Raw genomic sequence first — 12504 nt, 5'->3', positions numbered from 1 at the left:
TCAACACGAAATTCTAGTCACTGGCCATCCTGGTTGAATTTTCGAAAAAATAAATAATTAAATAATGAATTTCGAAAATTAATTATTAATTAGCAATAAATCCAATTTAGGCCTGTAATGCTTGATTGGAGCCCGAAACGGGTCGGGAAAAATCCCGAGATATATTCAATAAATAATAGTACGTCTCTACTTGCTAATGACTATGTCTAACCACCTAACATGCATCATTAAGTCACTAATTTAATTGTTCCAAACTAATCTGACAAACTAATTGCACTTAATTAAATATAATCAACCATTAAGCATCATTAGTCTACTAAGTAAGGATTAGTGAGATTACTCACTTGATTAAAAGCGGGGACCGAGACATTGCGACGGCGACGCGACAGTGGTCGAAATCTGAACTTTCGGCGGTGCCAGTGGACACTTGGGCCAAGCCTTAAACTTGGCCAAACAAATCTCAGCCCAACTAAGATTTGTTCTTGCTTTTAGGCTAAACCCAAGTTGGGTTGGGCCTACTGAAGATGGGCTACTCTTAATCAACTTGGGCTGGCTTACGGGGAATTGGGCTTGAAGATGCCAAACCGCGGGCTGTTATTGGGTCACCTAAAATGATCAATTGCTGGACTAAAGTTGTTGGAATTCTAGAAGATGATGGGCTTGCTAGGCTAAAGACACTGGGCCGCACAAGGAAAGAAGTCGCTGCTGGCTTCTGAGATATTTGGGCTGAGGATCTGCGGGCGAAGGGAACGTGCGGCTTGGATGGCAGCTGGCTTAAGGCTTCGCTGGAAGCTGCTACTCGTGAAGGCTTCGCTGGAGGAGGCGTTGGACGCGTGCAGCTTCACTGGACGCACGTAGGAGCTGTAGGTCAACCAAGGGGCTTCAGTGGCTTGTTGTTGATCGGGAAGGGTAGCTGTGGACGCATGGGTTGGTGTTGCTTCGGTAGGATGAAACAAGCGGAGATAAGATGAACATCGGTGGAGTGATGGAGCTTCCAAGGTCCATGGCGTGGGCGCAAAGTGAGCTTTGATTGACCGAGCGTGAGGTGTGCTGGCGTGAGTTGAGCAACGAGAACACTGGATGGAGTAGCTTCTGCCGTGAGTTGCTTTGATCAGTGGTGCTGAACAACGCACAAAACCGAAAGAAAAAGAAGGGCTTCGGTCGTTCGTGGGCTTCAAGAAGTTAACACCACAGCTCTTGCTGAATAACTTTGACCCATGGAGGATAGACGTGAGACAAATGGCAGCAACGAGGTTCGGTGGATGAAAATGCAAAGGGAATGAAAATGAAAGCTGAGCTTCGTCGAAGGCAAAAAGGAAATGAGTAGCAACGAAGAAGGGAGAGAGAGGCTAAGCTTGCGGTTGTCTTGCGTGAGAGAGAGAAAAATCAAAGCCAAAATATGTCCATTAAATGTTTGGTCTCCCATAGGCTCCAAACTTATCCCTTATGTCCCCTTAAAAGCCCTCAATCTTATCCTACAAGTCTCCAATTGCTTTCTCGTAGATAATCCACCAAATAATCAAATTGAAGCCCCAATATTCTGCCCTTTTTTTCCAATTTCGAAATTCACCAATTAAATTTCAATTTCTTCACTCAATTTCCCAAATTGAGATTCGATTTCGATGAAGAAAAATTCCAAACAATTTTTTGAAAGCCCTTGACACTCAAAGGCTCGACTTGAAAGTCCAAACTTGCTTAAATTCAGCCCATACGAATTTCCGTTAATTTTCCGTGACGTCCGTACCGATTTTTCGTAAAAATCTTGAAATCTCCGAAAAATCTTCTGAGACTGAGTCAACTTTCTTAAAATAGCTCGTGACACCACAGAACTTTCAATTTCTAAAATCAGGATTGAATTCACGGTTAATTTTCATTCGACACGTTTTTAGCGTAACCTAGACTACCGGGTAACTTTCAGAACTTTTCAATGCAAATGATGAATGATCGATTTTCTTCGAGTCACAATGAACCCACTCAACTCAATGACAACTCTCGATTGTTGTGAAAATCTCGAGAATTCATATATTGACACAGGATATCAAAATGATAAGAAAATCAGTCTAGTGTTGGTCGACGGGAATTTTTCAATTTAGTGGTGTCACCCACGATTAGCCACACATCTCCGTCGAACCAACCTATCTTTGATCTCGAATCGACTTATATATGTGCCATAATGACCTCTAAAGATTAACACGGTCAAGTAGCCGATTCCTGGTCGAATGCTCAAGTCTATTTCCCTTAAAATTCTTAATGGTTTCCCTAGATAATCTAGTTATTTCTAGAATGATCAGTTCTGAGAACAGCCCTATTGACGCGTCAATGAAATGCCAGATTTATTCAATTGAAAACATGACTGAAAATCTGGGATGTCACATTAGGTCTACAAGCTGATCAGGTCCACCGTCTGGATTCAGGAGATCGTGGATGTCAAGGTGCCACATAGGTTTAAGGCATGGTTCTGTTTTGAGGCCAATGATTTTAGGATTGGTCAACTCGATAGTTATGATATTCCACTTGCTGTGGTGGATGCCATTTTGGGTGAAGGTGTAGTTGACCTTCCTGATGGTGGAGTGGACAACCCATCTTCTCCAGATCCAGTACAATCAGATGTGGAAGATGTGGGATCGACGAACGAGTTCGACTAGTAGTCATAGAACTGTTCCTCTTTTTGGTGGACCGATCCTTATTGTGCAAACTGACCTTTTTTTTTTTATGCACATAGTCACTGACCCATTTTTAGCTGTATGTAAACTTTGGAATGATTATATATGAAAATATATTTGTTTTTGAATGATTTGCTTTCCTACTTTCCTATCCCGTAAGTTTTGTCAAGGGTTTCTTAGTACGTTCTGCATGCGCATAATAAATTAATGGGGTCAGCGATACTACCTCGGAATATCACATTTACATGACCATGGCGGGTTGTTCACGTGTCTCGGGGTTCGGGGCGTGACACATCCCAAACAACGAGATCCAACTTTTTTTCATCCGAGAAGCTAGCTTCCATCTGGGCTTGTGAGTGATGACATGTTTCCAAGGCGATGCCTTAAATTGGAAGGGGATTGGAGAGACAGGCATTTAAGGATAATCAATGGCACGTGGTAAAAATTACCATAAAGGTATTAAATTTATTATAATTGTGTCAATTCAATTTTAAATTTATTTTTCAATCAATTGAGTTATAAATCTTTTCCAATTATGACAATTTAATTCATCTGGTCAAATTGAGTCGATTGACATTTATGTCAACTAGCGTTGGCTACCTTGTGGATTTTGACATGACAATTTTTAAATATATTTTTTGTATTTTTAAATAATTCTTATATGTATGTATGTATGTATGTATGTATATATATACATATTCCTTTTTGTTGTTTTTCTTTTTTTCCCCTTCTTCCTCCTTTCTTTGACCGATCGCCACTAACCATAGCTTAGCCTCGCTAACCAATGGTGAGGCTCGCCCCCATCGACCATTGGTGAGGCCGATGTTGAGGCCCCGTCAAATTTGGTGAGGCTCGGCCTCACCATCACTGGGCTTGCCATGGCTAGGTCTGGCGAGGGTTGACCTTGCCGGTGGTCGAAAGCTCGCCCTCACCATGATTGGGCGAGGCTGAGTGTCCAGATCTAGCAAGGGGTTAGGCGAGGCTCGCCCCTATCGGCCCATGCCTCTGATCAGCTTGAGGAAGGAGGAAGATGGGGAAAAAAAAACAAAGGAAAAAAAATTAAAATTTTGAAAAAATAAAACTAAAAATTAAAAATTGACACATCAACGTTAGCCCGTCAATCGTCTGGCCAGTATTCATGGGTTTAGGAGTAAATTGACCCAATTGCAATAAATTTAGGATTTTTTTTTTATAATTCTCTCGTGACACATGAGAAGACTAAAATGTATAGTGCATCCAACTTAACAATTATTAAGAAATACAAATAAATAAGAAAAAGGAGACAAAAATTATGTATGAGCTTTCTATTTTCCCCTTTGTTTTCATTCTTTGTGATGGAAAAATCTATGGACAAGCTTGGATTTGAAAGACAACGAGTCCCTCTGCCTGGTCACTTGTCAGGAATTAATTTGGGCTAGTCTACATCAAGATCCATGGCTGGCTTGTTAGCTATAATCCAATATTAGTGTGATTTTTTTTTTTTTTATAAAACATCATACTACAATAATTCATTTTCTTAAAACAAGAACATTGTCTTGGATGTCTCAATCCCAAACCAAGAAAAGTATGTAAATGTCCTCATAAATAATAAAAATGGATTTTGTGCATCAAATAAACCTGTGAAAGTGACATGGGGAAGCAAATCAATATTAAGTGAGTACTTTTAAATGTGAAATTTGTTAGGATGAATCCCATTGACTAAAATGACAAGAATCCCTTTTGACTTTTTCTTTTAAAGTAAAATTGGATTATCTTTTTATGCAAAATGCTATTTGTAATCAATGATTCTATTTCGATCATTTTAACCAAACTACCAATAAACCAAATGATGACTTTTCAAAATACCCTTTTGTACATGTCGAAATAATGAAGCATAGGTTAAAATGCATGATTTAGCATTACTTCTCCAATACTTAACCATTACTGAATTTAGACAAACACATACATACATACTTCTCTTAATATTAGCCATTACGTGTAAATACTGTGAGTAGCAAGGAGATAAACTCACTCTATTTGTCAACTCGACTTAAGGTTGTTGGTTTGCTAAAAGAAAAAATATCTGCCATCTCAATTGATAGATTTTGTGTGATTCCTAGGATATTTAAATTTTCAAATCTAGCTTAAAGGCCTTTTAGCTTTGTATAAAGGTCATTGAGAATGTTATGGTTGCCTTTTGTCCAAGAAACTCAACTAGTATTAGCAGCAGTGGAAGTTGGATTGCATCTTTGTTTTGAAGACTCGCCTTTGTATTGAGTTGGTAGAGAGAAGATGTTCTCCAACTATGTTAATATTTGCGTTATAAAAGGTACTTAGTTATTGAAAAAAAAAATATGAAATAGTTGAGAGGGTCAAGATTGTTGAGATGTGGAAACATGATAAATGGGGCATGTTGGTCATATGCGTAAGGAGCGTGCTTTGGCTTAATATATTAATAAAGATATGCAATTTAATTAAGGGCCCATGTTATCAATATGTGATTTATTCGAAGGTCTTGTACTATTTTAGTGTCCTTTTGATTCCACATTGCATTAGCTATGTTGTCTTCATCTTTTGTATTTTATAATTGATATGGTGGCTTGTCCATCTAAAATTTTGTAAATTTAATGTGGAAAATATTGGAACTTATGAATTAAATAAATGCAAAATCACCATAGAAATAAGTCAGGAAGAAAAAACATTAAAAATTTACGTGGTTTGGTCTATGTGTTGGTAACTTCTTACTGAGAAGAGCTAACAAGAAATCTACTAATTATTGGAGAATCATAGAGTTAATAATTGCTCACATGCTCGATTGTTTCCCACACCTAGAGTATACCTAAACCTACGGTATTTATATATAAACAACTCGATTGCAAGTAAAACTCACAGCGCAATTCAAAACAAAAGCTTTTCATACAATTAATCCAATAAGCGTTTTTGACATTTTCTTTTATGTTGTACACAAATCTTTCATCTGAAATCTAGTAGTCAACTACCTCTTCAACACATCAATCTCATACAAAATCTTAAATGTTATCAATATGTCATCAACAAATACTAATAGATAAATCAAATATCTATCCTCCTATTTTCTAAAGCCGTTTAACTGATTTTTGAATAGTCTTGACTAGTCATAAAAATATCAAAATGATTATACCACTATTTAGGAGACTATTTTCACCCACAAAAAGATTTCTCTAATAAAAAAATATGCTATTCCTTACTCGGAATGACAAATCCTTTTGGTTGCCTCATATAAATGCGCTCCTCTAACTCATCATAAAAAAACTGCCATATTGACATCCAGCTATTCTAGTTCAAGATCTTGTGTAGCAATTAAGACAAGTAATATTCAAATATCAAAATGCCTTACAATAGGAGAAAACACCTCATTGTAATCAATGATGATTTCTCATTGTGTACAATAGGGGTGATTGTGTCTAGGGTGGGTATGGTCTAAACCTAGACCTTGTACCCGACTCTATTATAACCGGTTTCCATTTTTTAGACCCTATATCGACCTTGTTTGTATTGGACCCTATATCCGACTCACCATATTTTTCCGATCCGATTCCAAGGTCAACCTTGTTTATATTGGAATCTGTTTTGCATAAAAAATTATGTACAGCAACCTCACAACCTATTCTACATAAAAACCACAACTAGCGATTAAAAACACTATCAATCAAAATACTAATGACTCTCATTCTTATCCAAAAGTTCCTACATATCACCATGCATGCTTTTAAACCAGAAGAATAATTGATTTCAAAGAAAATAAAACTTTTCTAATCTCAAAACCGAAATACAAAGTGAATCCCAACCAAAAATCCACCGACAATTTACACAAACAGCTTCCATATTTCATTGATATGTCTTTGTCTTGATCCATTGATTGAAAACTAAAAACAAATTATATAACATTAGGATTCTACAAAAACATATTAGTTTTTATAGTAAATCAAATCTCTTTTCGAATATCTGGGCTCAATAACAACCCAAACACTCCCTAGCCAATGCTGTGCAGAACAAAAGACTGGCTCCAAGCAACTACAGAGATTTCATTCGACCTTGTATTGACTAGCATTTATGCTCAAACTAGAAAAAAAAAAAAAAGAGAGGGATAAATTCGTACCCTTTGTGACCGCATCGGATGCTTTTAACAACCTCCTTCACGCCTCTTTTCAAGCATTTGTCTTTAGCAGCTGCCAATCAAGAAGAACCACAAGGACATGCCAATAGTCAACCCAAAGAAATTTCAATTGAACCACAAACACGCAGCACACCCATTTATGCCCACCCTGCCCCTTTATGCTTGCCATTCACAGTGAATATCCAGCTTATCGACAAAGAGAACCGGCATTTCGATGCACCTAGTTCTAGCTAAAGTTTCATTGAATAGGTTTCATAATGAGCCGAGATCATAAGTCACTGTATATCCGACGAATCACATACCCAAAACTCATCATCAACTCGCCAACCAACGGAAATGAGAAAGGGAGCAAGAATGCATGTTAACTTGAGACAATGAGTAAGGGTTTGATGGGGCATTACATCTACAGACGAGCTTGAGGGCGCGCTTGCCAAGCTTCTTGCTGGCGAGGGGCTTAGTGATGGGGGCGAGCTAGCGATGGCACGACGAGGAAGTAGATGAACGCAGATGAGGAAGCAGCACGATAAGGAACTGGATCTGGCGATGGCGTGACAAGGAAGCAGACGAGAGTAGATGAGGAAGCAGCGCAAGGGGGAGCTGGATTTGGCAATGGTGTGATGGGGGAAAACGCTGTGAAGAAGTCTACGAGTGTGAGAGGTAAAGATAGAAACAACGAAACAAATTAGGGTTTTGGACTTTTGGGTTGGCTTACAAACCGGTCCAGTTAATTTGATTCTCGGGTGGGTAATCCCTTAAAACCGGTTCTGAATTTTGAGAACCAGTTCCCGACCCTGTTTTTGGGGTGGGTTGGTCCGGGAATCGGGTTCACCCGATCCATTTGCACACCCCTAGTGTACAATCCTTCACAACAAGTCTCACCTTATACCTTAATACTCTCCTTCCATTTGTAGATCCACTTGTTTCCAATGATATTCTAGCTTTTGGCTACTTTAACAAGCTCCCATGTCTAGTTCTAATGGAGTGATTCCATTCATTCACTCATAACCTCTAACCATTGTAATGATTCAACAGTAGCTATCGCCTCAAAGTAAGACGAATGCTAATGTGTTCCTACCTTATCACTTTAAAATCAATACATGAGTAATATATACATAATCATAATGTATCGGTTGCCTAATTTGCCTTCTCTGTCTACTCATGATTTTGGTTGTTTAATATCACCAATTTCAAGAACTGTGATTTTATCTGCAGCCTCAATTTTTGTTATCTCTAAGGTTTCCGAAGTCTCCAAGCTCCACCATTTTATTGATATCGTGATATGTTTGCTTTACTTGTATTCTATCAAAACATAATAGTTTTGTCCAAAATCACATCTCATAATTAGAAAATTAAGTGATTTGGGATAGTGCACCATAATCAGTAGCTTTTAATCTCCTATGTGCATAACCTAAGAAAAAAAATCCTAAATCTGAACTGAAGCGTCAAACTTCATGAATTTTTTTACTTTTATCCAAATTGAAAAGTTTCGGGTATTTTTTACGCCCCTAAATAATGAGGAATTATGAGAAGAACATGAAGAAAAGACAAGCCAAAGGATAGATCTGTATTTTTTTTATCCATGAATATATCATGGTAATAATTTCGAGTACTCCTAGTGCTTATAAACCCATTAGGAGAGGAACCGATCGAAGAAGAGCCCCGAGGCTGTTCCTATTAGGCCCAAGAAAAGGACAGAGCCTCTTTCCATCGGTCGAGTGGAGGCTCACTGAGTTTAAGGGAGAGATAATGTTTTCCCACTTGTCAGCGTCCCATTCGTTAACAGCGCGCGCCATGGTACGGTGATGTCCACAATTTATGGCCATCGTACGACCTTTTTCTCTTTCTTTTCACCCGTTTCGTTTCTTAGTGCTCTCTCATTCGAAAGTCCCACAGGCCACAGCAGCCGAAGCTGAAGCCCGCTGGCAAAGAATATTTAAAAAAAAAAAAAAAAAAAACTTAATATCTCCTCTCTCTCTCTCTCTCTCTCTCTCTACTCTCTTTTTCATAACTTAATCAAAACGAGACAATCCTTCTGCTTCTTCACCATGCCGTTTCGGTCGAACTTGAATGCTTTGCTTGCCTCCTTATTTCTTTCCTTTTTTGTCTGTATTTCCTTTTGATGGGTATCTCACACCATATTTGCCCTGAGTAGAAGATCGTTGAATTTGGAATAGTAATGATTTTTTTTTTTTTTTTTTTGCTTTTTATGTTCGTAGCCACAAAATAAAGAGAGATCCGTGAGCTGCCAAATCTCCTTTGCTTTCGTTCCAGTTTTTTGGTTTTTGCCTTCTGTAGGGTGTCTGAATTTATTGTGGTTCATTTTTGTGCGTAGAGTAGAGAAGCTTCCCCATTTAATACCCTGGGCAAATCTATAATTCTCCAACCTTTGATTGCGAAATCTTTATCCTGTGGTTTTTGCTTGTGTTCGAATGATGATATAGTTCACGTCTGTTTGGAAAAAAGAAGTGTGAATTGTCTTGCGGTGTTTTTAGCTTCTGAAGAATTTCAGTCTAAAGTCTAGACAATAGGAGGTGGATAAAAAGATAAATCTTGAGCTGGTTGACGCTGCGAAAGTCCTGGTGAGTTATTATTTTTGATCGTTGAGGTATATTTGTTATATTCATCGCTACGTTTGAGTACTTGCCATTTTAGGGTTGATAACCATCATGTATGTAGGAAGAATTTAATCATGGCGAGAGGCAAAGTTCAGATGAGGCGAATTGAGAACACAACGAGCCAGCAAGTCACCTTCTCAAAGCGCTGGAATGGGCTACTGAAGAAAGCTTATGAGCTCTCGGTCCTCTGCGACGCCGAGGTCGCGGTGATCATCTTTTCACAGAAAGGAAGGCTTCACAAGTTGTCAAGCAATTCGGAGTACGTTCACATATCGATTTTATAATTTCTCAAGTTGATTTTAGATGGGCAACGTGATTGAGCCATGTTTACATTCTTATGTCCAAAATGAGGGCACATGCACATATATACGCTGTATGTTTGTGAAGTGTAAATAATAGACAGCGTCATGGCATGTTTTTTTTTCCTCCCATTTTTGGTTTTGGTCAAGCGTTGAATGCTATTCCCCTTCGATCATGGATTAATCCACCATGATGACCAATCTAGTTCTCATTTTCGGACAATGTTTAAGAACAATGCCTTTTTTTCAAATATCCTAGTTGAAATTAGCTGAGGAAAGGAAGCATGAAACTATAAAATCTTCTCTTTCGCATTTTTTTGGATAGTCAGTGCACTGGGGGGTACCTAATCAATTGGCTAGATGCGGGGGATTAGATGATCAAAGCCATCCATTGTGTACGCCGTGGCGTTGGAGTTGGACTCCCTCTTTCTTAATGGCTCTTCTGAGGAAACGAATCGTTGAATATCTTGCAAGTACTGATCTCCCCCAGCTAATTCACATGTTAGGATAGTTAGTACTTTGTCTTGGGGAATGAAAACATAATTTGATCTTAGTGAAACTAGGGACTGATATTGTCTGGTCCTTCTGGTTTTGACAAGTAACAGTTCAGCCTTCCCCCCAATTCCACATTGATATGAAGTGAGCACGCCTGCAGTGTTCCTTTTTGAAGTGTTATAGGTGTTAAGGCTGCTTCTAGGTTCTTGAGGCATGATGATTAAGCGTATTTGCAGTTAGGTATTATTCTACTAAAAGTAGATCTTTTCCAAACAACTTTGTTTGCTTGAAAAATTGTTGAAGAAAACCAAACTTAAGTTGAAAAGGGTGAAGCCTTTCAAACCATACCTTGTTTGATTCAGTTCGTTGTAATTATACCACTTAGACGTGAATTAAGACTATTTTATGTATCCTATGTGATAATAGCTATCTTACAAATCATAAAGATCCATGCTTCAAGTTTATGACCATAACACAAGGCAAAAACTAGAAATTTCATATGAAACGCATTATATCAGTCGGGAAATCAATTAATATGTTAGCTATCTACTGCCATAATCAAGAAGCATTTCAAATCACGGTTCATTGAATCGAAACTTAAAGCATAATTAATCTCTCTTCCGAATCAAACAAAACCTGCAAAAGATTTTCAAGTTGATCTTTTAATGGTACTTTAACCCAAAGCAAAAGCCTGTGAAACAAGTCCTGATATCTTCAACTTCAGGTTCTTTTAATTATAGGGTGCTCTGAAAGGTGAATAAGTTTTTGGGCTTGACTACATTTGTGTAGTGGTGATTTAATGGGATTGAGTGCATTCGCTAGTAAAATAGATTAATGCTAATGCGACACGACACACTTATCTCTTGGATTTCTTATAAATAGAGTATTTACGTCCAAAAGTGACTGCAATTGTACATGTTTTCCATTTTAGTTGCTCCACCATGAAAGTACTCCCTATTCTTCATTTACCGGGAAAAAAAAGTACTTGAAGTCACAAGTTAAATGTAGATTCAACTGCTTGCTCTTACAATTTCTCCCTGAAGTAGTGAGTCCTTGTGCTGCTTCACAATGATTTTTCGAGCATCATGTGCTGTTCTTACTTCTTACTTACATGGAGTGGCATGTGGAATATATTGAAGACTTTGGGCTGGGCCAAAAAACATTGCATCTGTGCTCGCATTTAAATATACTTTGCGTGGGCACATAATATACTTTTGTAATGTGAAATTGAACATTTACGCTAAAATTTGAAGAAAAATATTGCTGGCACGATTATTGATGCCGGAGCATTCCATTAATTCAGAACTAGTAAAACTAGGAGACTTACAACCAACTACATTTGATTCTTATATTTTCAAGGTTTAGTAAATGTCATTTAAGTTTCTGAAGTCCTTATTTAAGTATAGTTGTTTTCTAGTAAGACTAGTTTTGTCTTTTCTATGAGTCTTTTGTCTGTTCAAGGAGTCTTGGTAATTACTCATGCTTGAAGGGTTGTTCCAAATTCATCTATATAAGCATGCTATGATAAATGAGGAGGTAGACTTGTTTTGATTCATAGCTTATTTAGCCTTTGGCTTGAGAACAAGAAGGATTTCTTGTTTTGCTCTTATCTGTTAGATGAATTCCTATGAGTGACGAGCGACCTATTCATTTAAGTTCTCATTAGTGTTACTTTTTACTTCTCTACACTCTCTGTGGCATCAATTATTTACAAAGTATAAGGTGGGCAACCAAGACTTTTGCAAGTACTTCATATCGTTTCAAATAAGTTGCTGAGAGGCTAAAAGCTTCTTGCAGAGGCTTATGCTACCTGCGTATTCTGTTTGTGAGTGATGGTTATACATATTCACTGGAAGTCATGCATGATTAGCAAAAATGATCATTAATTTTTTTTAATGTTTGATTACTTTAGTTTTGGTGATACTGATTAATTTGGAGAATGTATTCCCAGTGGCTGAGCTCATATGTTATCTTTGCAATTTTTTCAGAATCCGAATGACAATTGATTGATATCGCAGATCTGCAAGTGGTGCGGCTACGTACCAGGCTAATGTGGAACAATATATTCTGGTCGGTTCTCTAACCTTTCCATGATAATACATTAGGTGCATTCGTAAGGAGTTCAGTGAGATTCTCAGTTTAATTAAACAAGTTGAGCAGTTCAATTTTTATTCATTTTGCTGTATGTAAGAAACCAACTTCCTCTTTTTGTGTGTGTGAATTAACATATAAAATCACATTACCTAACTTTTTTCAGGATGGGACTTACAAAGAAGTCTATATACGAACACAAATGA

At 37.8% G+C, this 12504-nt stretch overlaps 1 protein-coding gene across 6 annotated transcripts in view; it reads left to right on the top strand.

The window, feature by feature from the left end:
* The window catches only part of LOC104424371 (MADS-box protein AGL42), a 40504-nt gene that overhangs the window by 20406 nt on the left and 7594 nt on the right, over window positions 1–12504 (top strand). Inside the window, exons 1-3 of one of the 6 annotated variants that reach the window (XR_005547841.1) lie at window positions 8978–9377; window positions 9475–9672; window positions 12226–12277. The exons of the other annotated variants lie outside the window; for them this stretch is intronic. The gene's annotated coding sequence lies outside the window, so the exon portion shown is untranslated. Of the gene's footprint in view, window positions 1–8977; window positions 9378–9474; window positions 9673–12225; window positions 12278–12504 lie in introns of those variants that run through there. 6 annotated transcript variants of the gene reach the window in all.

The sequence above is a fragment of the Eucalyptus grandis genome, chromosome 11 (genome assembly GCF_016545825.1).
Source record: "Eucalyptus grandis isolate ANBG69807.140 chromosome 11, ASM1654582v1, whole genome shotgun sequence".
Classification (NCBI taxonomy): domain Eukaryota; kingdom Viridiplantae; phylum Streptophyta; class Magnoliopsida; order Myrtales; family Myrtaceae; genus Eucalyptus; species Eucalyptus grandis.
The sequence above is the reverse complement of the archived record's forward strand: the minus strand, read 5'-3'. Positions and strand labels throughout refer to the sequence as shown.